Below are 26,038 nucleotides of genomic sequence, written 5' to 3'. Positions count from 1 at the left end.
AGCATGTTTAGGATGGTGTTTCAATGTTTTTGGTGTATCATGATTCAGGTAAACTAGGAAGTCTTGTGTATTGCTCCCAATCTCCTTCTATTGTCACTTGTTCTTATCTTAGCATAACCATTTCACGCTGCAACCTTTTTTTTAAAGAGAGAGATTACCACAGCACTTCCTGTACACATCAGCACAAAGACTGATATCTTAAAATCTAACAGCCACATTATAAATACCAAAGCTGGGTGGTTGTATTTTTTTAATATCATATTTTTTTAGAAAGCTGACTAACCGTGAGCTAGGAAGTAGCAACTGATTCGTTTGAGGAATTTAGAGTGAGAAGAAAGAAACGCCACTCTGCATTTCTGCAACATGTTCTCTGCGTTCTACAATCCCACTTAGAAGCTCCACGTGTATTTTACAGGATGTCTGGAGAAAAAATGCTGAATCCCCGAGAACTTCAGCAGTTTTGCAGGCAAACCCAAGAAGCAAGCAAAAGTTTCTTTCTTTTTAATTGCTCTGTAAAAGTTTGACTTTGAACTGGATTAAAAGGACAGCACACCAGCTGGCTTGCAATGAGCACAGAAGCCACAAAAAGGAAATAACAGTAGCAATAAGTAGAATAGTAGTAGCAGTAGTAATAAGATAAACCTGTTTGCCCTTTCTCAGGCCTCCTGTTGCTCTCAGGTATGGTTTCCTTTTAGCAAAGCTACTGAGCAGCTAAAAAGAAGGATATAAGCTGAAGTACCGTCTCAGAAACAATACATTGACTCTCTTCCCCACCCTTCCTTTGAAACTTACCAGTGCTTGCAGCTGTTCTTTCCTGTGGATTTGGTGTCCGGTGACCAAATGCAGTTCTTGCTGCACCTTCCCAAGGGACTCCCGCACAGTCAACTCCTCATAGGCAAAAGACTGTCCCACCCAGAGCAACCCAGCAATCCGTGAAAACACTGAAGGCGGCACCAGAAGGGAGGAAAACTCTCTGGCCTCCCAGTCCAGGAAGGTGATATTTCTCTCTTGCTGTCAGAACAGCCGAGCCGCAGACAGCTCAACCCTGCTTTGAGCTGAGCGCCTCCCCTCAGAGCTGAGCTCACAGCAGCTTCTGTCTACTCTGGAAAGGTTGAGAGGAGGGAAAAGGCGTTCCCTCCCTGTGAGTGTCCACACGGATGTAAAGGACGTACCCCAGGCAAATCAGCCTTGTGACGCGAGTTGCTAACTGCTAAATACACACACTCTGCCCATTCTTAAAGGCTCTGCTGCACACTGTTCTCTGTTCCCAGTGTGGCTACCATGGGACTTTGCAAATTTTAAAAAATAAACACCACCATTTACAAAACCATGAGATTAAATGAAAATAATTTGGCATGTTTTGTGGCAGCTTTTTTTTAAAAAAATTACAGGGCCCATTTTAATGGTCAAGGTGAAATATTAAAGTGTATGTGCCAGCGTTTTGGACTGGGACCGGAAAGACCCGAGTTCAAATCCCCATTCAACCATGGAACTCACTTGGTGACTCTGGGCCAGTCATGAATCTCTCAGCCTAATCTACCTCACAGGGTTGTTGTGAGGGTAAAAATAAGCATGTACGCTCTGAACTCCTTGGAGGAAGAGCAGGATATAAATGTAATAAATAAAATAATAAATAAATAACGAGCTTATTAACCATGTCTAATAAAAATGGCAGCGCGACCCTGTTTAGGAGGGAGATCGACCCGCGCTGCATTGGCAGCGTAGCCGGAATGGAGAGTCACTCTGGCCTGTGCTGCTCAATGCAGTGCAGGCCTATCTCCCTTCCAAACGGGGCCGTGTGGTCCCATTTGGGAGGGAGACCACGCTCCTGCGTCTGACTTCAGACACGGCAGTGTGGCTAGCTGGGCCCCTGCATCTGACATCAGACGTGGGGGCGGTGGGATGCGGGGGCGGCCGCACATGGGCCACAGCCAGCCTCCCTATACTCCTGCACAGGTGGGAGTGAATGACGCTTCTGGAACCGGGTTTCCGAGTGCACTCTGGAAGCAGCCCTTGTGTACAACGTCCTTTTCAAAAGGAGTCTGCACAAGGATTATTGTTTCTCATGATCTGGATGCTAAGCCTCAGTTAATGCAGCCTATAACTGTATTAGTCTTTTTAGGAGTTACATCACACTGCTGGCTCACGTTTAACTTGTGGTCTACTAAGACAGGGAGCCGGTCTCACAATCAGTGAGAACTGGTTTCAGGAGCTCAGCGGGGAGAACGGGCTAAGCCCGCTCTCCCCGCACATGAACAGGGCGGGAGCCCTGGGCAGCTGGATCGGCCGGCCACATGATTACCAGCTCCATGATGGAGCCGGCGGGGGCTGGGGGCTGATTGGCCCCTGGAAGCTCCAGCATGCCCTGCGTGAGTGCGCAGGGCATGCTGGCGAGACCCCCGGAGCCGGGAGCCGGTGTTTCACCTCCCCTCCGGGGGGGTCTCCTCATGAGTAGCTGCATCACTGAGCCACGTTGCGGCTACTCACAATTAAAAAACCGGGTTTGCGGAGAGCTCACTCCACAAACCTGGTTTTAGGGGAGGAGTACTTAGATGGGTTAACCGCCTGGGAACCACCGGGCTCGCCTGTGAGCCCGGTGGCTCCCACAGTCAGGCAAAATTGGGCTAGGCTCAATTCCATATTCCATATGTTGCTGAACTACAACTCCCATCATCATAAATTCTAGCTAAGGATGATAGGAGTTCAGCAACATCTGGAGTACCACAGGTTGGGAATCCTGCACCTAGATCCTTTTCATATGCAAACCTCCGTCTCCCCCATCCTATACTTGTACACTTGTTTCTTCTTATTTTCATTTAGTTATTTATTCTGTTACTTTTATATCCCCCTCCTCCTCCAAGGAGTTATGTGTATCTGATACCAACCCTGCAAGGTAGGTTAGGATAAGAAATAAGTGACTGGCTCAGAGTCACCCAGAAAGTTTCATGGCTGAAAGGGGATTTGGACTTGGGTCTCCCTGGTCCTAACCCAACACTCTAACCACTACTACACCACAGTGGCTCTTACTCAAATGCAGGACTTGACATTTGTCTCTGTTGAACTACATCTTTTAAGTTATGGCCCAATATTCAAGCCTATCCAGATAGGAGACAGAATCAAGCTATCCCCTACAGATCTGTGCCACCTCCATGACACAGAAGATTACATTACACCAGGGATTCTCTAACTTGGCTCCTCAGACATTGTTGGGTTACAACTCCCAAGCCAGAATGGCCAAAGGCTGAGGATGATGGGAGCTGTAGTTCAACAACATTTGGGGATCCAAGTCTGAGAATTCCTGCATTTACACAATTTCAGGGCATAAACCAGTCGCCTTCAACTTTATGATAAGATAAGGCACACACAGATTTCAATCCAGCAGGTCATTAAAACAAAACAAAAAACCACATAAAACCAGAACAAAACTCCAGCAAATGAATTGCCCTCAGATAGCCCCAAAACTTGGGACATCTTCCTGACTGCTAGTTCGCAACCCTGGTTTCAGAACTGTGCCAACTCTTAGATGAGCCAGAAAACAAAGGGTGTGTGTGTGTGGTGGGGTTCTTTTATAACTTGCATAATACGCTATCATACGACAATCAACTGACAGCATAGCAGAATGCAAACAGTGTTATACATTAAGCCCTGTTCCTGACCATTTTTGCTGTGAAAATGCATTGCTTATAACCACATATATTATTTTCTACATGATGTCAGTAATCGGGGTTTTACTGTTATCAGGCTAAAACCCTAAAGACAGCTTGCCACAATGGCCTGGCTCACATAGTCGTTTGAATTTGTCAAGGCCTCTGAACACTGCTGTTGGGATATTATTTCTCAGTTGACCCTGTCAAGTAGGGGCATTTGTATCTCTCAAAATGTACACAAAAATTATGTAGAAATCAGAAAAATACTGCGATCGCTGATGAGGTTCCAGGTCACCTCAAACATTTTTCATGGCTCATGAAACTTACCAGATGTGATGTCCTCACAAGCTCTTTTCCCCCAGTATGTGCTCAGTGGAAGATCTGGGGTACCTTCTTGAGATCCGTCTCCCCTATATCTTCCCACTGTCTGATTACTTTTCAGAATCTTCAGATGCTTCTGTTTCTGGGTATCTGCCTTATCAAATTTTAATGCTCCTTTGAGTACCTAATGCCAGATCCTCTCTTGAAGACAGCTAGGTTCACCGATGACTGCCTGAAATGTTACCTGGAGGACTGATCCTGCTTTACTTGCCTTCTTTAGCCCGATTCACATATTATGTTCAACACTCATACAATCTGTACACAGTGTACACAAGTGCTGATCTGTATGCAGGTACAGCTATTCACATGTTTTGCTGAATGCAAATACAGCAGTACATTTCTTATCTGTATGCTGCATTTCTGGGGGCCTGTACTCAGTATCACTTTTAAAATTAACTAGCTGCACCTCTAGTTTTCTGTCGCTGCTGGACCCCACATCCCCCCCACCGCCATCACCGTCTTCTTCCCCACCCGCCTCCACTTCCCCCTGTGCCTGCTTGCCCACACATCAGCCAGCCAGCCTTTGCCACCGTCTCCCATGGTGCCAGCCCGCTGCTGCCACCATTTTCTTCCTGCCCGCCCTCCATCCCTCTTCCCCCCACCGGCCAGCCAGTGGACACCGCTGCCATTCGCAGCTGTTTTGTTTCCCTGCCAGCTGACCAACCACCGCCGCCATCATTTCCTTCCCTCCCGCCTATCCCCGTCGCTAGCTGCTTGCTAACTCCCACGAGAGCTGCCACACATGGGATTAGTGACAGGTATGCCTAAGAGAAATATATATAAAGAAGAAGATGCAGGAACAGTCATTCATACACACACAAACATGTGTGTGTGGATATACAGACTTTTGAATGCAGGTACAACAGAATATCTGAACAGGGCTTCTGTGTACAGATACAAAGAACGGCCTTGATATCTGTGGATTCATTATCCGCGGATTCATGTATCCGATCGGCTAATAGACACCTGACCTTGGCATATGCGGGGGAAAGGGGGGGGACACATCAACCTCACCTATACGCAGGTTGAGGATGGCTGGAAATGACCACGGAGGTCATTTCTGGCCACCATTTTCTGTTTCAGAGCCTCTGAACTCCATGTGAAACTGTTTCAGAAAACCCTTTCTGAATAGGGTTTTTGAGGCATTCTGAATAAAAAAAGATGACAATTGCCTTTTGCTGAGCTTTCTCAGTTTTTGGCACCAAAGGGAGCTTTTCTCTCAGGACAAAGAGCAGCCACAGCATGTGGATTCAAATCAGGATAGAGGCTTAAATCCCCCTTCCACTCACCACAATCCCAATTTGGATTGGCCCCCCCTCCTCTACAGCTCCTATTAAGTTCAGGTGGCCAGTGAGGGGAGACCCGCTTGCAGATCTAATTACATCCATAATGTAACTTGTAGTTTGACCTCAGCTGCTCCCTTTCAGGAGCTGCAAAAGCTAATATGCAAATTAAGTGATCAGGTCTGCCTTTAAAGCCTCTGCCTTTCCAGTGAAGACAGTAATGGTAGCATTAATCTGTGTTGTGTTCTGATCCTAGAGAGATAACTTACTCTGTGTGCTCATCAGCTATGCAAATGTCTTTGTAGCAGGTGTAACTTTGAAAACAAATACATCTGGTAAGTTGCCAAAAACTCAAAAGTTTGTAAATCTAGTTTTTAAAAACCCATTATCTTAACTGAGAAAACTCAAACTAAAAACTTCTATAAAGTGTTATTTCTCTTCTCAGCTAAAGAGGAGAGCAGAGGTTCCTCACCATTACTCTTGGTGATAGGCAAAGAACAGGTCAGTCTTCTTCTTATCCTTATCTCTTTCTTATATTTCTATGCTGTTGCCTTTATAAGACAACAGAAGGGTTCAGGTGTCACAAAGAACCTCGATTTGTTTGTTTGAGCTATTTTTATACTGCCCCAAACTTATGTTTACAATTAAACAAAATAAATGACAACAGAAAAAGTAAAAGCATTACAACAATTTAAAATTTTAAAACAATGTTAAAACAATTGAAACAGTATTTAATTAAAAGCCTGGATATTTAATTAAAAGCCTGGATGAACAGATGAGTTTTTTAAAAACTTTTTAAAAGTTGTAAGAGATGAGGAGGCTCTTATTTCAGCAGGGAGTGCATTCCAAAGCCTTGGGACAGCAGCGGAGAAGGCAAGTCCCCAAGTAGCCACCAGATGAGCTGGTGGCAACTGCAGACGGACCTCTCTTGATGATCTCAATGGGTTAAAGCAAAGTTCCACACAATGCCCCTTTGCTCCAGGTATGTTTCTAGGTCGTAGCTGGTCTTGTGGAATTTCCCCATTTGCTAAACAGGGTCCACTCTGATTTGCATTTGAACGGGAGATTACATGTGAGCACTGTAAGATAGTCCACTTAGGGGAGGGGGCCGTTCTGGGAAGTACATCTGCATGCTTGCATGCAGAAGGTTCCAAGTCCCCTCCCTGGCATCTCCAGATATGGCCAAGAGATATTCCTACTGGCAACCTTGGAGATGTTGCTGCCATTACTAATACTGAGCTAGATGGACCAATGGTCTGACTCAGTAGAAGGCAGCTTTCCTAGGTTAGGATAAGACAAGACTGGTTGCAGTGGTCTCTGGGGCAACCTGGAGAGACCATATTATGCCTTTTTTGAAACAGTTACACTGGCTGCCGATATGTTTCCGAAAAAATACGAAGTGCTGGTTATTACCTTTAAAGCCCTGAACAGATTAGGTCCGAGTTATTTAAGAGAGAGCCTTCTTCTACGTGATCCCCACAATATTAAGGTCATCTGAGGAGGTCCGTCTCCAGTTGCCACCGGTTTGTCTGGTGGCGACGAAGAGGCGGGCCTTCTCTGTAGCTGCTCCTGGGCTGTGTGGAATGCACTCCAGGCAGAAATTCATAATTTGAGATCATTACTGTCGTTCAGGAAAGCCCTTAAAACCTATCTGTTTTGCCTGGCCTTCCAGGGTTTTTAAATGATTAACTGTTAAATTGTTTTAAATTGTTGCCCTGATTTCCAGGGTTTTTAGCTGTTTAATTGGTTTTATTGTGTTTTAATAGTTTGATTTTAATTGTTAAATTGTTTTAATTGTTAACTGGTACTCAGGATGCCTCTGAGTACTAGTTGCAGGAGAGTAACAGCAGGAGAGAGGGCTTGCCCTCAACTCCTGCCTGTGGCTTCCAGCGGCATCTGGTGGGCCACCATGCAAAACAGGATGCTGGACTAGATGGGCCTTGGACCTGATCCAGCAGGGCTGTTCTTATGTTCTAATTGTTTTTATCATGCTGTAAACCACCCTGAGCCATTTTGGAAGGGCCGTATACAAATCTAATAAACAAATAAATGTCTGAACCCACCAATCTCAATTTATTCTAACCTACTTGGTTCAGAGAATCCAAGATCTGAACCCAAGGGTTGAAGTTTCATATCTTGCATACTCTGAAGCAAATAGACTAGAACATGGCAGACCCCATGTTAACCGGGGTCTGCCAGATGTTGCTGAACTACATCTCCCAGCCAGAATTTACTGTGGGGATTGTGAATTTCCAGCGCTGAGCAAAATTGCATGGAGCTTGGCTTCAAGAAACTCAAGCTCCATCTTTCTTGCTTAGTTTCTTCTCTAAGGGTTCACATATCTTCACACTAGGGGCGGAGCTACAATTGAACTCAAGTGTGCAATTAACATGGGCTGCCACTAGGTGGAGCTGCATCTAAAATTCCAACTCAAACCATTTCCCCATAGGGATCAATGGGAAACTCATGCATGGACTGACCTTCTTGAACATCCACATACTTAATGCTAAAATCATGTAGGAACTCCATGTGAAATTTCAGGGCTTTCTGCCCAGTCATTTGGGAAATATTAATATTTTTGCATTTCTCATTGATCCCTATGGAGAAATTATCCAGTAAGGCCCATCTTCAATTCTTGCACACAGGCCCCTTCAGAGCATGTGTTGTGATCAGCCTCCCCTCTGGCTAAAGAGCTAACAAGGAGCAAACCCTAGTCTTGACTGACAGGCTGGTGAACTCCAGGGCAGCCAATCAGTATACCAGGTGGGTGTGACCTCGAGAGCAGTTTCTGGGGATTCTGGGAACAAGAAGGGTGGCCTTTGTAGGAGAGAAGCATGTACAAAAAGGCTTAGTGAGGGGGCAATGGAGTTTTGTTCCCTCATGGTTGAAGCCAGCATGGAAGTTTCTCTCATGGAATAACTCTGAAGATCCTTAAAAGAAAGGATTGCAGGATGCTGGATTCTCATCAGGAATTGGCTGAGTTCAAGGAAAGGGGAATTCAGCATAGGGAACAGTTTGTTTAGTTGGACTGTGCATTGGGAACTTATATTTCTTTGTATGTGTGCGCTTTTGCATATTCCTGATACTGTTCTAATATTGTTTACCTGCAACGTAATTGAAATAAACAGTAGCCTACGTTCAACACACCTAGGGCATTGCAAAAGCCTCTGTAAACGTTTAAGCGTGCATAAAGACAACCTTAAAAAAAACCTTACTAAGTATTTTAACTGTTTCTAAAAGCTGAGACAGCCTCATACGGAACCAGTCTTTAGTAATTGAAAAAGACCCTGTAACCATTTAAGCATTCTTAAATGCAACCTATTACTGAAGCTTGAGACAACCTATTTTTGTGGCCTTTTGAATAAAAGTTTTTTTTCCATTTTTAAAAACTTCTTACAAGTCTCTCAGAGTGGGTTTTTAACTCAGTAGAAGAAGAGGGATTTCTCTGGTGGAAACACGTCCTCAGGAGCTCAGCAGGCTATCAGTTTTTCTCATCCCGTGTAGGCATACACGTATAAGGTTTTGTGTTTGTGCTTTTTGTATTTGCCTAATACCCAGTTACAGAGGGACCTTGGATTAAAGCATCCAATCCACTGGTCCAGTTTTCTGCAAGTTTTAGGGTGCTTGGTGGCAGCATTTTGAATCTACCAGAAATATAGAAAGGTTTTATGAGAAGCCCACACAGGCAGCTCAGCAGGGATGACACAGCATTTTCTTTTCCTCATGTGAGCTAGCTCTGAGACAAAGGCTTTAATTTGCTACAGCTTGCTAAGCCACTGCTTCACACACAGGAGTGATCAATCCCAACACAGCATTTGGCAGAACCTTCTGAAAAGCTTTACCTATTAGATTCAAGGATGAAGTGCCCTTCTCGCTTCAAAATGTTCACATTCATGTTACTATTATTTATCATTATTTATTATTCTATCTTGCCTTTCTATTCTGTATTCAAGGTTGCATACCATAATAGTTAAAGCACCTTACAGAGTGTAAATATAACATTCAAAATCTGACAAAAACAGTTACAGACTTTGTGAAAAGAAAGAACTGGCAAATAAACCAATCACCATCTGGGAGAGGCCAATGGGACACATGCCTGTGCCCGATACTAATCACATCTCTTGCACTGGCACGCCAACTCATGGTGTGTGTGTTTGGAGGGGGGGGGTTAATGCTGGAGGTCCCAGGGCTGTCTCCAACCTTGCTATGGCAGTGCCTTATAGCTGTGATTCAGAGAAGCATGTAGTTAGCTATAATAATAGGAAGGAAGGACTATTGTGAAAAATCAAAACACAATGTAGGCTGTATATTTGTACCAGAGAGGAAATAAATCTCCCTTTAGAGTGGTGGAAAAGCTTAGATGTGACCAAGCACTGATACATTTATGGCTTAGATAACCATGCCATAATCAGGGGTGTAGCTAGGGGAGAGGGGGCCCATGTTCACTTCTTGGAGTGAGGGAGATAATGAAGAAAATAGGGAGGGCTGGAGATCAGGGGCCCTCAGGAGCTGGGGCCCCTGGGTTCTTTGAACCCATCCACTCAATTATAGCTACACCCCATGGCATAATATATACCTTGAGAGATAAAACAGTCTAAGAATAGGTATATATCGCCAGTCATGTAAAATATGCAGAAGCCAATATCAAATTCATTACTGAAGGTGATGGTACCATTGATTTTGCCTTAGGATATAGGGGTATCATCTGTTATGTGACTCCAAGGCTTAGGTTATGAAAGATACACTGATCAATAGCTAATAAAAGCCCTGAATGCACCGTGCAATCATCCTACCCTTGACTGGCTTCAAAATCTGCTCTGCAGGACCCTGCACTCTGAAATGGCAAGCAGGACCCAAGGTAGTGGTCATTAGGTCTTCAACATGAGTTATGTCTGGAGGAGCTCAAGAATAAGATGGTTTATTTGAAACAGAATATTAGGCAGGGCTGGTTTTGAAGCAAGTCAAACAGGTTTTTAGTTTTTGTTTTTTAAAGGGAGGGCGCTTTTTTTTTATATCGCAAAGTGAACTTTAGCATTATTTGGAATTGCTGCAGAATACTCAAAACCACCAGATCTATTTTAATATGAATGCAAAAGAGTGGTGGGGAGAAGATGAGAAGCAGACTGGTGTTGTCAACACTGGATTGCAAAGGAACATGTATTAAACTTGTTCAGCCTGAATTAATCATCTTATAGCAGCTCAATTAACTTAAGAACAGCCCTGCTGGATCAGACTAAAGGTCCATCTAGTCCAACATCTTGTTCCCCCAACCACATGCCCAGGAGCAAGGCCTGAAGGCAATAGCCCTCTCCTACTGTTGCTTCCAAGTGAGGAGAGAGGCCAGTGACTGGACCTGGAATCTCTGGCATGCAAAACATGCTCTTCCACTGAGCAGTGGCCACTCCCACTTCTAGATAGTAGCCAACATCCAGTTTAACGCTCTGCCAGTTGAACGAACAAAGATGCACCCATGCAAGATGGTCACATAGCTGAGCAGAGGCTCAAAGTTGAGCAATCTCTTGAGCTATCAGTCTGCTTGCACAAAGACAGCAGATAGCTTTGCATCATTCCCTGCAACATATATGGCCTGGGAAAGACATTTCACAGCAGTAGGCATGCCAAAGGTTGTGCAAGTGCACCTTGCTCCAAGAGCATAACATGATTCTGGAACGCAAGCTCCCAACTTAGTGGAACTTGCTAGAGCATTATATTTGAGGGGGGACACTTGGGCAAAAAATAGCTTTCAATGTGAGCAGAGGTGCTCTTACTCCAGGGTTTCCACACCCCCTGGGGGCCTCCAAATACTTCTCAGTCTGTCTGGGGTGGTGCTGGGGGGAGTGGGGAAAGAAATATGTGGGATGAGAATATGTTAAGTTGTGTGTTGGAATGTTTCTGCTAAAGCATATTTGCAAATATAAGGTAAAGGTAAAGTGTGCCGTCAAGTCGATTTTGACTCCTGGTGTCCACAGAGCCCTGTGGTTGTCTTTGGTAGAATACAGGATGGGTTTACCATTGCCTCCTCCTGTGCAGTATGAGATGATGCCTTTCAGCATCTTCCTATATCTCCACTGCCCAAAATAGGTGGGGATTCGAACTTATGTTTGTTAGTCAAGCATTTCCCCGCTGTGCCACTTAAGCTATATTTGCAGATATACCTGTTTTATATTCTTACATTCTTGTTAGTTTAGTTGCTGTTTCGGCCCTGTAGAACCCATGTGTTAAAAATACTGTGTGTGTGTGTGTCACAGTGGAGGGGAGGGCCTCCAAAGCAAGGGGGGCTCCAAAAGCCTTTAGGTCCAGGCTCCAAAATTACCTAGGTGCACCTCTAAATGTGAGAGCCATTTCCCACTTTGCCGACTGTCCTTTTTCAGTGCTGGGAGGGTCCTTTAAGAGAGACAGAGCCCTCTCTAAAAAGCTCTGTGGGGAAAGCACTGGGAAGGGCTACACTTCCCAACACTCTGTGCATGCCTTCCAAGATGGCGCAGGGCTCAAGAAGGCTCGGTTTCCTTTAAAGGAGCCCACTAGCATGAGGCAAACCACTGCAGTGCACTGCACAGCAGGAACAGTTGCCTCTGTATGGTGTCAGAGCAGAGGGACTATGCAAGCATTCCCTTTTTGTTGAAGCTTTGCATAGGCTCAATAAACAATTAGTCAGGGTTGATGGGGGTCGCCACTGACCCCCCGGGCCTCATGAACCCTGTCCTAGCATCTGAAGGCAAGGCAGGAATCCCCTGTCCACCTTGGTTTTGCCCAACCAACTTGAAATTAATTTCAGCAGGTCAATTTGCTGAGATGAATTCAGCAGGTCAGGAAGGCAGGTGGACAATACAGCTGAGAACAGAACAGAAAGGAGGAGCAGTGGCTGCCTCCCCCCCCCCACTGCTTCAGGAGACTTAAAGTTTATGTGGATATATCTGGCTTTGGATCTGGGTGAGCTAACAACACCCAGGGGTACCTCCAACACAATAGAACAGAAGCCTTGGCCCCTGAAACTGTGAGGTTCTGCCAGGTTCTTTGAGGGACCATTTCCCTGGGTGCTATTTACATCAGGCCTGCTGCAGCTTTAAGAAATGCCAGCAGCCACAGTTAGAAACCTGTCTATTCTGGTGGGTTGTTTTTTTTTTTTTAAATTATATGTAAACCACTTTGAAAAGCCTTGGCCTGAAAGGCAAATACATTAAAGTATTTCCAAAAAAAGCTTAACATTTTTGTAATATTTTATTGTAGCTTTCTTTTGTTTTAATTGTATGTTTTTATTCCATTTTTTATTATTTTATTTTCTGAGCCATCCAGAGAACAATTGTTATGGGGTGCCTACAGGAGCAGTCAATATGTGCTTTACTGACTACAGAAAAGCCTTCGATTGCATCCACCATGTCAAGCTGTGGAATATCCTCAGGAAAATGTGCATCCTCATTGTTCTCATGAGAAACCTATACACAGGACAGGAAGCCATAGTCCACACGGAACATGGTGAAACAGCCTGGTTCCTGATAGGCAAAGGAGTAAGACAAGGCTGTCTACTTCCTCCTTCTTTATTCAATTTATATGCTGAACATAAACTGAGAGAAGCTGGATTGGAAGAAGATGAGTGTGGTTTTAAAGTTGGAGGAAGAAACATCAATAACCTGCGCTACCCTGATGAGGTGACACTCTAGCTAGCTTGCAGCGCTACCCAATCACTCTGATAGCTGAGAATGCAGATGATCTGCAAGCTCTAGTAATGAAAGTCAAGGAGCACAGTGAAAAAATGGGACTACGACTAAATATAAAGAAGACTAAACTAATCACAACGGGTACAGAAACCAGCCTCAGAATTGACAATGAAGACACTGAAGTGGTGGGTAGCTTCTGCCTTTTAGGATTGACCATCAACAGTAAAGGATCCAGCAGTCAAGAAATATGCTGCAGAGAAGCACTTGGTAGGGTTGCAATGAAGGCCATGAAAAGGATATATAGATGTCGTGATGTGTCTATACCTACAAAGATCAGAATCATTCGGACAATGGTTTCTCCTGTGACACTCTATGGATGCAAAAGCTGGACTTCGAAGAAGCAAGATAGAAAAAGGAATTGGTGCTTTTGAACTTTGGTGCTGGAGAAGACTTTTGTGGATACCATGGACAGCCAGGAAAACAAACAAATGGATCATAGAACAAATCAGTCCAGAATTTTCACTCAAGGCACAAATGACCAGACTCAAACTATCATACTTCGGGCACATTATGCAAAAACCCAGCTCCCTTAAGAAGTCCACAGTGCTGGGGAAAGTTGAAAGAAAGAGAAGAAGAGGACGACCAGCAGCAAGGTGGACGGACTCAATTACGACAGCAATGAATGCACCACTGCAAGACCTTAAAGACCAAGTTGAAGACAGATCATCCTGGAGAGAATCTATTTATGTGGTCGCTAAGAGTCGACACTGACCTGATGGCACTTAATCAATCAATCAATCAATTACAGGGGCATAGGGAGGGTAGAGAGGCAGCCTGTGTTCCAGCTCTTGTGTGCATGCAGCATTCACCAGGCTCTGCCCATCCTCCTTCCATTGGCTGGCAGCCTGGCCAATGGAAGTACCCAGGAGAGTGTATGGAAGCTGCCACTGGTCCTGATTCAGCTTGCCGCCAGTGGCCCCGTAACCACACCCCCTGCATCTGACATCAGTCACAGGGGGTGTGGCATGCTTGCAAATAAAGCCGTGTGCCTTGTTTTCAAGAATATTCTGGTTTGCAGCGAGGCTGGGAGTAGCTGTCCCTGCTTTAAAAGGCAGGCAGCCGCCTTCCCAGCCAGGCTGTCTATTCTGGTGGTGTTATGTTTAAAAAAAAAAAAAAGTATATGTAAACCACTTTGAAAAGCCTTGTCCTAAAAGGTGATATACCAGTGCTGGCTTCCCAGCCTGGTCAAGAATGCAGCCACTCCCAACCTCACTGCAAATGTGGTGCTGGCTGGAATAGGCTTGAAAATAGGGGGCACAGCTCCATTTGCAACCACACCATGCCCCCTGCATCTGACGTCAGATGCAGGGGGCGTGGCTGGGGCATGAGCCACAGCCCCTGAGCACAGCATCCCAGGTTTTTTTGAACCTGTTCACGCAATAGTGCCTGTGACCCTGGAAGGACAATGGGCAGAACTGATTGAGCCACCAAAGGAGACTGCTCAGCCTTCACTGCCAATCCTCCTCGCATTGGCTGGGCTCCTGGCCAATGGAGGGAGGGTGTGCACAAACATGCATGCCCTCCTTCCATCATCCAAGAGCCTGGCCAAGGACCATGAGCAGAATCAGGAGAGCAGTGGTGGGTGCTGCCAGCTGCCTCCTTTGACTGCTTGCCTGGATCTGCCCATGGTCCTGCCAATGGATGGGCAGAGCCAGGTGAGCTGCCACAGCAGGCAGCTGGTGGCAGGAGTCTTAGCCAAGAGATGGGGAAACTCAGCAGCTCCTCCCAGAGACTTGGAAGCTCCTGGGGGCAGGGCACGGTGGGTTCTCAGGATCCATTCATGCTATTACAGCTCTGTCCCTGGGTGGCTAACAAATAAAGTTGCTGTTGTTGTTGCTTGTAGTACCTTCACTCTCCTACCATATAAGCACATACTGGCTGAAAACTCCACTTATTTATTTATTGTTCCATTTCAATACTTCTTTTCATTAAAATAATCCCAAAGCGGTTTACAAGACAATTAAAACAATGCATAGTTAAAATACAAGTTAGAAGTACAAATATAAAAAATATATCTTCATTTAAAAAGTTTTAAAACTTGTATAAATCAGTAACATACAGAACACAAAGCAGCAGCAGCAGAAACAAAAACTGTACTCTCATATAAAAGCATGGGTGAAGAGCCATGTTTTTACTTGTTGTCTAAAAACTGTGATGGAGGCTGAGGAGTGGATACCAGTTGGGACAGCATTCCAAACAATGACTGAGGCAAAGCCCTGTCACTGGGGTGGGGTGGGGGGCAATGACTGAGAAGGTCATGTCCTGCATGCTCAACAGCCGGGCCTCTCTCACCATCAGCACGTGGAGCCCCCTCCAATGATCTTGTCACGTGGGCAGAAACCCTTGGGAGCAGGCAGTCCTTCAGATATCCAAGGCCCAAACTGTTACCAGCATACTATAATCAACAGCTAATCCCCCTGTTCATTGGGCAGCCTCCCCACGCTCACCCACCCACTGAACTATTGAACCTGTTTTTACTAAGGATTCTGCAGAACTTCTGCATGTAATTTCATAGTTAGAAATGTTCTTGCAGATCCATTAAAAGTGGTTAGTATTACACTATTGCTTTCCCCTCCTCCTTTCAATCTCACTGGGCTGCAAATCCAAACAGCTGTCGACACAATTTGCTCTGGTCCATTACATTTTCAGAGTGCCAGATACTTAAGGACTTCATTTCTCGGCTCCTGCTTTGCTCATTAAAACCAAAACTGTTCATAAAACTTAGAAATGTGCACAGACCTGGGACACAAGCCACTGGGAGGTTCTCCTGCACAAGCTGTATTGCATGAAAGAGACATTCCCTGCTGCATGCAGGAGAAGGGAAATGCCTCTTCTAAGGGCACAACTAGATGAGACATCATAGATCATTCATCAGGTACAGTTGTGTACCTGATTAACTAAACCACACAGCTCTTCCTGAGGACTGGTATGAAGGAAGAACAGGTCGTTTACCTGTAACCATGGTTCTTTGAGTGGTCTTCTGTGTATTACACTTGCGTATGTGCCTGTGCAGAGCCACAAACCTGGAACATTACAATTGGTAATGGTAGGATGGTAGCTGGCACCCAGGGGTAGCTGGCACCCAAACCCCAAAGCAATCGGACACTCGTACGATTTTTTATGAATTTTTGAAAATTATTTTTTTTCCTCATAGTATATAATGGGACTCGAACCAGGCCATTATTCCTTATTGTGGAGCACCATTGAAAATCTCATTTGCTATCATAGAATCCACACTCAATACCTCAGAAACAACAGAACCCTGTACCCCATGGGTTAGAAACCCATGGGGGTGGTTGGCACCCTATGTGCACTACACCACCACTCGTTCTGGACCACCCCAGCACCCCCCAAGTGCACTTATGGGGCTGCTGAAAGCTCCATTATAACTTCTTATGAGGAAAAACCTTAAAGATGCGTAAACTTCAACAATTAACCAAAAATCAGCCCTCTGCCCAAATCCTTTGAAAAAATTCAGGTAGCTTCCTTGACCCTACCTGGCAATACCACCAACCCCACACTGCTCTAGGCCACCCCTTTGCCCCCAACGTGAAGCTATACATTTGCTGACACCGCCATACTTCTTTATGGAGAAAAACCTTAAAGACGCGTAAACTTCAAAAATCACTTAAAAATCACCCCTTTGCCCAATCCCTTTCAAGTAATTCTGATAGCTTCCTTGCCCACCCTAGGAACTACCAGCCACCACACTCCACTCTACGACATCCCTTTCCCCCCAACGTGAAGCTATACATTTGCTGCAATCCTAATTATTCTCTATGAGGAATTCAAAAATATTTTAACAATTCACCAATAATCAGAGGAGTGTCCAATTGCCTTGGGATTTTTTGGGTGGTAGGCACCCCTGTCTGTCTACCACCCACCCCACTTTTGTGCCCCTAGGTGCTCCACAATAGGGGATATGGACTGGTTCGGGTCCCATTATACTCAATGAGAAAAATAATTAAAATATTTCAAATATTCATAAAAAATCATAGGGATGTCTGATTGCTTCAGGGTTTGCATGGTTGTTGGCACCCATGGGTGCTCCACAATAAGGAATAATGGCCTGGTTCGAGTCCCATTATATACTATGATAAAAAAATAAAAATAATTTTCAAAAATTCATAAAAAATCGTACAAGTGTCCAATTGCTTTGGGGTTTGGGTGACAGGTACCCCTGGGTGCCAGCTACCATCCGACCAATTTTTGAGTGTCCAAACTGGTCCTAATCCTAACCGAACCAGGGGGTGGTTCGAACAAAACCAAAACCGAACCACCCCCTCCTGGTTCGGACCCAGTTTGGATCCGAACCGAACCGGGCGAACTGGTTTTGTGCACATCCCTAGCTTCAACCTCTCTCTCACACACACAAAAACCCTCAGCCCCCAAACCAATCCCGGCCCCAATTCAGCGGTTAACAGAGTATATAAAGTACTGTATAACAAAGCAGAAAAAAGACCGCAACTCACAGAGAGAACATTATGGCAGCTCTGTAATCAGCTGGGAAGAGTTAGGGCTGGAATTGGGCAGGACGCACAGTTTGCCCCTAAACTCGCTGTTGTTGCTTCCTCAGCTTGTTAGCTCCCCTTTTAGTTCTTCACCTCAGGCTTTGCTATCTGCCTTTTGTTTACTGCCTCTCAAGCACTGCCACTCACACGCTTCTCAAGCCAGTCTGAGAGAGGAGAAGGAGGGAAGGTGGGAAGGAGTGTGATCCCATTGCGAAGTGTGTTCTGCAGGGGCGTAACGATAGGGGGGGCAGGCAGGGCACGTGCCCTGGGCGCCACTTTGGTGGGTCACGTGGGGGCGGTGCCAAAAAGTGCCACAACCCCCCCGATCCCCCCTGGATCGCACGGCAGTGGCGGGCGGCGGCAGATCGTCATCGTGTGCCCCTGGGATCATGGCTTGTGGCTGTGAGCACGGCGGTGGCGGGCGGCGGATCGCGCGGCGGTGGCGGGCGGCAGCGGGAGTGAGCGCGGCGGTGGTGGGCGGCGGCGGATCGCTGAGTGCAGCAGAATGACGCCGAGGCCTGCCGTCTGGCCCGACGTCGCTTCTCAACTGCACAGGTGCGCCTGTGCAGTTGAGAAGCAAGTTTGCTTGTTTGTATTTTGTAATTTATGTATGCTTACCAACCTAATCATTCATCTACTGTTCCTGTACCGTGCTCTGCATTTTTGATACATTTTTATTGTAAGTAAACCTGTTCTTGTTTTTACTATATATTCTGGTGTGTCTGTCAGTTATTTTAGTCCCACCTCACACCTAACTGCTCATTTTACCACACGTCTAAGTTTTGCACTTGTTTTTACATGACAGGGGATTCAGCTAACAAGCCTAAGCAGTCAGACAGGTTAAAAGCCTTTTTGGTGATGGTGTAGGGTCAGACTGAGGGCCAGCTGCAGCCAAACCTTCACAGCTGGCCAGACCACAAGCGGTGCGGCTCTCTGGGGTGGAGAGGGGAGAGGGGCAGAACTGGGGCTGCCAGGAACCAGAGATAGCTGTGTCTTATTGTGGTGTGTGTCCTCCCCCCCCCCCGCCCGCAACCTCCCAGCTTATTAGGATGAGCCACTACTGGGGAATTTTATTTATTTATTTATTATTTAAATTTATATCCTGTTCTTCTGAGGAACTCAGAGCAGTGTACATGGTTATTTTTATCCTCACAACATCCCTCTGAAGTAGGTTAGGCTGAGAGATACATGACTGGCCCAGAGTCACCCAGTAAGTTTCATGGTTGAATGGGGATTTGAACTCTGGTCTTCCCGGTCTTAGTCCAACACTCTAACCACTATGCTATGCTGGGGAAATGGTTCTAGGTGAAAGGGTTAAACATTCCTCCTTCAGTACCACAGCTTTGATCTGATCCATAGCTGCTCTTAACTTATGAAGAGCACATGGGGAGAAGCCACAACAGGTCAGTCTAGTTTGATCCTAAAATGAACCTGCTGCAATACACCCTGCCACATCATATGTATGCAGGAACTACAAAATCAAGGAACTGTAGAAATAAAAAAAGATATGGATTTCCCCCCCCTCCTGATGGGTTTCAGCTTAAAGATATTGAAGCTATTCTCACAAACAGGAGAAACTGGGCTTAGGGAGCCCATCCCAGTTTCTGCTGCTTGTGTGCAGCAATGGGAGCTGTGCGGCTCCCGCCAGTGGCTCAACAGCAAGTCCGTTTACAGAGCCCGACGCTTAACCCAGGTTTTGGTGTGAGTGCGCCCCCCAAAAAACGGGTTAACGGATAGTGCCTGCTGAAACTGCTTGCAGCCGCAGCTGACACACTCAGGGAGTGGGGTCCCAGATGCATTACTGGGGCTTTGGAGGGTGGAGGTGGCACCTCCCTTCACCTGACCCCTAGAGTGCCTGAGTGAGCTGTGGCCGGGTACAGGAGCACCAGAGCAAAGCCGTCGCTCATCTGGATGAGTGATCCGCCCACCCAGGGAGATGGTGCCGATTGTCTGTGGGAAGGTAAGCGCTTTCAGGCTTCCTCCCCGCAAAACAGGGTAGCCACCTCACAGGATCATGAGGATCGCTTCATTCTCTTTCTCAAGGATTGTTTAAAGGAATTGTAAAGTGATCCACATTGGGGGGGGGGGCAGGATCCAGCTTCACATATACATTGACAGTCTGAACTGATGCTGACTAACCTGGAGAGAGATCTTGGGACTGTGGTGGACAGCTCCGTGAGCTTTTTCAGTCGGCGACTTTACAGCAACTTTACTTTGGGAAGGTGGGTGTGCGTTGACATATTGGCCAGATTTACCCTGAAGTCTGTGTGATATTTCAGAGAGCACTTCACACGCAATTTAGGTTTTTCCCTTGTATTGGAACCTAGTCCGATTTATGTGCGGGGTAAAAAACAAATCCTCTTTTTGCATCAGAGTATCTGTTATGCCCCAAACCCACAGTAAAGCCTTGTGGTAAACCCACAGTAAAGCCTGCTGTCTGAAAAGCCTACATGAAAAACCTCAGCTCAGTGTGTGTGGCAGCTGTGAATAAGGCAATTGCTATGATAGGGACGATTAAGAATGGGTTTCAAAATAAAAGTGCCAGTGTCACAATGCCTTTACATAACTCTATGGTGCAGTTAGATTTGGAACATTATGTGCAGTCCTGATATCACCATGTCAAAAAGGATCTTGTAGATTTGGAAAAGGTGCACAAAAGATCAAAATGATCAAGGGGTTGGACCATTTTCTCTACAAGGGAAGATCATAAAGTATTTGGGCCTTTTAATTTAGAAAACAAAGACTAAGGGGCAGGGGCAGCTCTGCCATGCAGTAGGGTGAAGTGAGTCACTTCAGGCAGTAAATATGAGAACGCAGGAGATTTGGAGCCATCCTTCCTGCTTGCTTGCTTCCTCTGTGGCTGGCAGAACTACAGAGTCACCTCTGCTCTTTTGGAAGCAAGAGAGAGTGTTGCTGCTGTGTGAGCATAGGGTTTATTATTTATTTATTTATTCAATTTCTATACCACCCTTCCAAAAATGGCTCAGGGCGGTTCACACAGAGAAATAACAAATAAATATGATAAACAAAATGGATCCCTGTCCCCAAAGGGTTCACAATCTAAAAAGAAACATAAGATAGACACCAGCAACAGTCACTGGAAGTACTGTGCTGGGGGTGGACAGGGCCAGTTACTCTAAATAAAAAGAATCACCACATTAAAAGGTGCCTCTTTGCCACGTTAGCAGAGGTAAAGTTTTGCGAGAATGGTACTTGTGGCTGAGGTGGCATAGAAGAAGCAGCCCTGTAACAGGTAGCAGATGAATCTGGTGTGTGGATGGCATTTGGTGCCCCAGTTCAAGCACCAGAGAAAGAGGGCTGCCTGTGTGTGATTTGAAATTATGCACTGAATGTATACATATAATCATGAAATTATGCCTCTGGGGGATATGAAATTACACGTGGTGTGGAGAAAGAGAAGTTTTTTAAATCCCGCCTAACAGCAGAATTCAGAATCAGTCAATGTAATGGATTGACCATCGTTTCAGGACAGGCAAAATAATTTATTCACACAATACACAAATAATTTATGCAGTTTAGGACATAAATTAACTGGACACTAATGCTTCAATGACTTTTAAAATGGGGTTAGACAAATTCATGGTTGATAGGGTCTATCATTGGCTACTAGCCATGATGGCTCTACAGGACCTCCATGTTCAGAGATAGGAGGCCACTGAATACCACTTGTTGGGAAGCAACAACAGAGAAGGGCTACTGATTCTGTATCTGGATTGTGGGCTTCCCAGAAACATCTGGTTGGTCACTAGGATGGACCTGAACCAGTTCGGTGCCTCTTTAGGAAGCACCAAACTGGTTCAGGCGCCAGCATTTGAACCAGTGTCTGGCGGCCATGCACGTGCTGATGCTGCGCACAGGCTGCTGGGAGTGCCATGCCCAGAAAAGTGGTGAGATGGCAGCGGTGGAGCAGGGAAGGCCCTGCTTACCTGCTTTTTAAAGCAATCGACACCTGTCCCGCTTGCGGTTGTCCGAGGCGTTCATGCACATCCCTATTAGCCACTGTAGGGAACAGCATGCTAGACCAAATGGACTTTTGGTCTCATCCAGCAGGGCTCTTCCATTCTTAAAAACAAAGGCTCATCCAGGGGCATAGCTAGGGGAGAGGGGACCCGTGTTCACCCCTCTCCCGGGAGGCCCCTCGGAGTGAGGGAGATCGTAAAGAAAATAGGGAGAGGTGGAGTTGGGGGTCCCCATGAGCTGGGTGCCCCGGGTTCTTTGAACCCACCCGCTCAATTATAGCTACACCCCTGGGCTCAACACAGTAATAAGAACAGAGCCCCTCTGAGATGTCAGTGGGATGACTGTAGTGATGTCACCCAGCTTCGTATGTTTCTGTGATTCTGCTTTGCCAGCCACTGAGATGTGCACAAGAGGATAAATCTCTTGCGATTCAAGTTAATCTGCACGACATGATTGCAATGGAGTTCTGAGCAGCTGTGGGGGGGGGAAATGGCTTGAAATAGATCGATGACTAATTCTCTGAAAAGGCTGGAAGATAGTACATGTTAGCAAAGTCAAGCTAATCACCGGCTGTGTGCTCGTACTACGTGGCAACATGTTGCGAAGTATAGCGGGCAAGCTTGACCTACCTGTCAACGCCTCAACAGAGATATGATTCAGTATGTTGCCAAGGATGCTAGAATTGTGAATTGCAAGCGGTGATCGAGCCCTTCATTCTCAATGGAGAGGCCTAACCACAAGCTGCAGAGACAATGTGCAGAGTGACTTTTGACATCTCCCTTTCTGCCACTTGGAGCTGCTATGCAAAGGAAATGACGCGAACCAGGAGCCACTCCAAGATGTGCAGTCCAGCAGAGAAGTACCAGAAACCAGGATATTTCGGATGGGGATGTAGCAAAGTGATAGAGCATCTGCTTTGGATGCAGAAGGCCCCAGGTTCAATCCCTGGCATCTCCAGGCAGAGATGGGAAAGGAACCCACCCCCCTTTGAAATCCTGCAGAGCCATTGCCATTTGGAGTAGGCAATACTGCGAGGTGGGCCGGTGAGGTGGTCTTACTCAAGCACATAGGAACCTGCCATACACTATGAGAGTGTTTTTGAGGAGAGGATTATCGTGTTAAGAGAGTTTGGAGGGGAAATTTCTTTATCGATCACAGCTGCAGCAGAAGTACACAGGTAAGGAAAGCGCTACTCTGAAGACATGGCGGTAAAGTTCTAAATAAAGTAGTTTATTTAGGAAAACCATCAGGGAGATAGATAAGGCCTACATGCATTGCTCCCAAGAGAAGTGGGAGAAAAGGGAAGTCTCTCTCCCCCAATGAGAGAATGAAACCTTAGACTATTAGCGTAACACAAGGAGGTAGAGTAGAGAAAGAATAGTCAGGGAGAGAAGGTCTTTATTAGCTGTCTCTACCCCAAAGCCCCAGCAGTCAATAGGGCTTCTGGTGCTAAGAGTCGATGCCATCAGGAGCTGTGACAGCATGCCTGCTTTACATGCAGAAGGTCCCAGGTTCCATCTTTAGCATCTTCAGGTTAGGCAGGAAATGACCCCTGCCTGAAAGTCTGACTGAGTATAGGGCACTTCCTACGTTCCTATTTTGGGGCATCCTTTTGCAGAGTGGTATATGGGGTGCCATCAGGATTTCCTGAGCCCAGTACACTGTATGTGAATTGGGGGCCCTCTCCACAATCTACTGGCATGGTTGGCTCAACTCCAAAAGCCACAGCAAGGTAATATGTCTATGGATCACCTAAAATACCACAAAATCGTGAGCAAGCTGCAGAACTCTTTCTCAGGCTGAGTGCTAAGCAAACTGGTGTGTAAATTGTGTGTGTGTGTAGGGGGTGGGGGGAGACAGAGAGTGTGTGTCCACATTCACATGTAACACAGAACTGTGTGTCCAATGGACCAGCAGTCCCGTTCTCCCGCCCCCCCCCCGCCCCACTCTCCCTTCCAAATTCGGACGTACAGGAGAGCAGTCTCTATGAAGTCAGGGAAACTGCAGAGAGGCGAGAGAGCTGGCTGTGTGGACTTCCTTCTTTACTGAAGAGAAGCCCGCAGAGCCATTCACGTTTCTTCCCTCAACTCTGATTCCAGGGGAAGCAGCCTACAGTTCCTAATTTGGATGTGTACTGCAGGGTGCCTGGAACCTCAGGTTGCAGTGACGAAACTCACTACAACCCAAGGGTTCATATTGGAGTTCAAGTTCTGAACCTTTGGTTTCGTCACCGCGTCGGACTCCAATTCCCCGCATTCAGATGTAATGTCTGTGGAACCGCAGACGTATTCAACTTGCGGTTCCGTGTTACATGCAAATGCAGCCATAACAGAATTAGGATGGAGTGCAGGAGGTGTTATGCAGATGGAATATGGTTAGAATTTTGCCCTATTCAAACGTGATATGAAAAGACACTGTAACACTGTACAGTGTCTAAAGCAGGACTGAAAGTCCCACTCCAGGCTTGTCACTCACTCCCAGCAGCACACCGCTCACGGTTACAGTAGTGTTCATCTGAAGAGGGGAATGCCATATCCATGATGGCCAGTGTTTCTGTGATGAGGAAGCAGTGTGTGACGGGACCGGGGTGGCACTTCCAGCCCCACTTTAGATAAATGAAGAAATAAAATAAATATGTGCAAAATAGATTCCATATTGCACTGCGAGCTGCTGGGGCAAAGAAAAAACTATTGCTCCCCCGCCCTTTTAAAAGTGTGTGTGTGAGTATGGGTAAAATCTAGTTACTCAGATCTAGGGCTTCTTTAGTCTAGTTTCCAGTACACTTATGAGATCACCCAGCATTCCGTGTGTCCGTGTGTGTATCCCCCCCATCAACTTTACAATGCCTGGACCAATATGAACCAAATAGGGTACAGTTGTAGGGACAGATAGGGACACCTCAATGGCGTCATTTGTGATGATGTCATCCACCCCAGTTCAAGATGGAGGACCCATAAACCTTTGAGTCACAAGTGGGCTAACTTGAGAACTGCCTAACTGATTTGAACCAAATTTGCTACAGCTGTAGGGGCATAAATGTAAAAATAAATAAATAAATAAATAAATAAATAACCCAAATTTGAACCAAATTTAGTCCAGTTGTGGAGATAGTGAAAGGAAAGTAGTCAGATTAGTTCTTACTAGAACAACTTATTTAAATGTGCAACCAGACACATTATGTGTAGTTCAAAAACAAGTGTTGTTGCAAAATAACATGAGTGCTGTTCAAATATTTTAGCCACACAAAAGTTATAATATGTTAATGATATGACTGACAACAATGAGAAAAGTAAAGTGAGTAGTCCAGGCTCCTCTGGAACCCAGCCCTTCATCCAGCATAGCCATTCCTTTCCCCCTACCAAGATGCCACCTACAGACTCAATTGCTACTCCCCAGAGTCTTCATCTATAAATATACCACTCTTCTGCAATAATGTAGTCAAATTCCCAGTTCAGAGAATTTTCTCCCACTCCATGTAGGCTTCTAAATGTCATGAAATGTGACTCTAGGCAATAAAGTATGTGTGCACAGACACATTGTAGTGGAGCATGCTACACACACATATCATGTTTGCATATCATTGCACAGTTCTGTATTTCCTTCTTTAAAAAGCCCTGCTTGGATCAAAGTGGCATCCATATGAACATGTTAAAGACCTAGGGGAAGAAGCACAGCTTCAAGGCATTTCAGGAAATGCTTAAACTGACTGGTATTCATATAAGAATAGCAAAATGCTTATCATTATGATGGATGGGTTATGTATAGAGGATCAATCACTTATGCCAGGGGTTCCCTATTGGTGGTACTCCAGATGTTGATAAACTACAACTCCCATCATCCCCAGCTACAATTTATTGTAGCTGGGAATGGTAAGAGTTGTAGTTCATTAACATCTGATGCAGTTAGGGGTGCCGTGAGTGATTCCTTTGGAATGGTGGTTAAACCCATCCCATATCTCTAGTGAGCCCAGAGTCTGAAATGAGAAGGAGATGTTACCACTTCTTAGCTGTAGACCTGTTTGCATCTCACTTAAGCCAATGGGCTTAAACACAAACTCCATTTTGCACTGTGGCCAATGTGCATGGCGAGGATATGGAATAATAATGATGTCTGGAAAATTAGTAGGATTGGACTACATGATCTTTGGATCACTTTCATTCCAGTGTATGTTCGTATTATATATAATTTCATCTCAGCCAGGGTAGATTAAAGCACTGAGAGAGTGGAATAGCAAATAAATAAAGTGCTTTCACTTTTAAGGCAGATGGCCTGGGTAAAGATAAAAGACGAGACTGAAAAGGATTAATTAGCATCTACCAGAGAGAAATGCAAATGAGGAAAAATAGATCATTAATATTCATTTGTGTTTCAATGTGTAATTCTGTTCTACCCTGTTTGTGTGTCTAACGGAGTAGCATTTCTACAAACATCTGACTAGAGAATTACCATTGCAAGTCTTGGTGAAAAGAAACATGAATATTCATTTGCAGCACTCACTCAAAGTAAAACTTTAAGTCTAC

General features: G+C 45.6%; 1 protein-coding gene across 8 annotated transcripts in view; it reads right to left on the bottom strand.

Moving 5' to 3' along the window:
* Positions 1–26,038, bottom strand: part of RAB27B (RAB27B, member RAS oncogene family) — a 179,420-nt gene that overhangs the window by 50,604 nt on the left and 102,778 nt on the right. The window contains exon 1 of one of the 8 annotated variants that reach the window (XM_053296791.1): positions 793–1,192. The exons of the other annotated variants lie outside the window; for them this stretch is intronic. The gene's annotated coding sequence lies outside the window, so the exon portion shown is untranslated. Of the gene's footprint in view, positions 1–792; positions 1,193–26,038 lie in introns of those variants that run through there. 8 annotated transcript variants of the gene reach the window in all.

Source organism: Hemicordylus capensis, chromosome 2 (assembly GCF_027244095.1).
Source record: "Hemicordylus capensis ecotype Gifberg chromosome 2, rHemCap1.1.pri, whole genome shotgun sequence".
In the NCBI taxonomy this organism is placed as follows: Eukaryota; Metazoa; Chordata; class Lepidosauria; order Squamata; family Cordylidae; genus Hemicordylus; species Hemicordylus capensis.
Note: the sequence above shows the minus strand (reverse complement) of the source record. Positions and strands in the feature narration are given on the sequence as shown.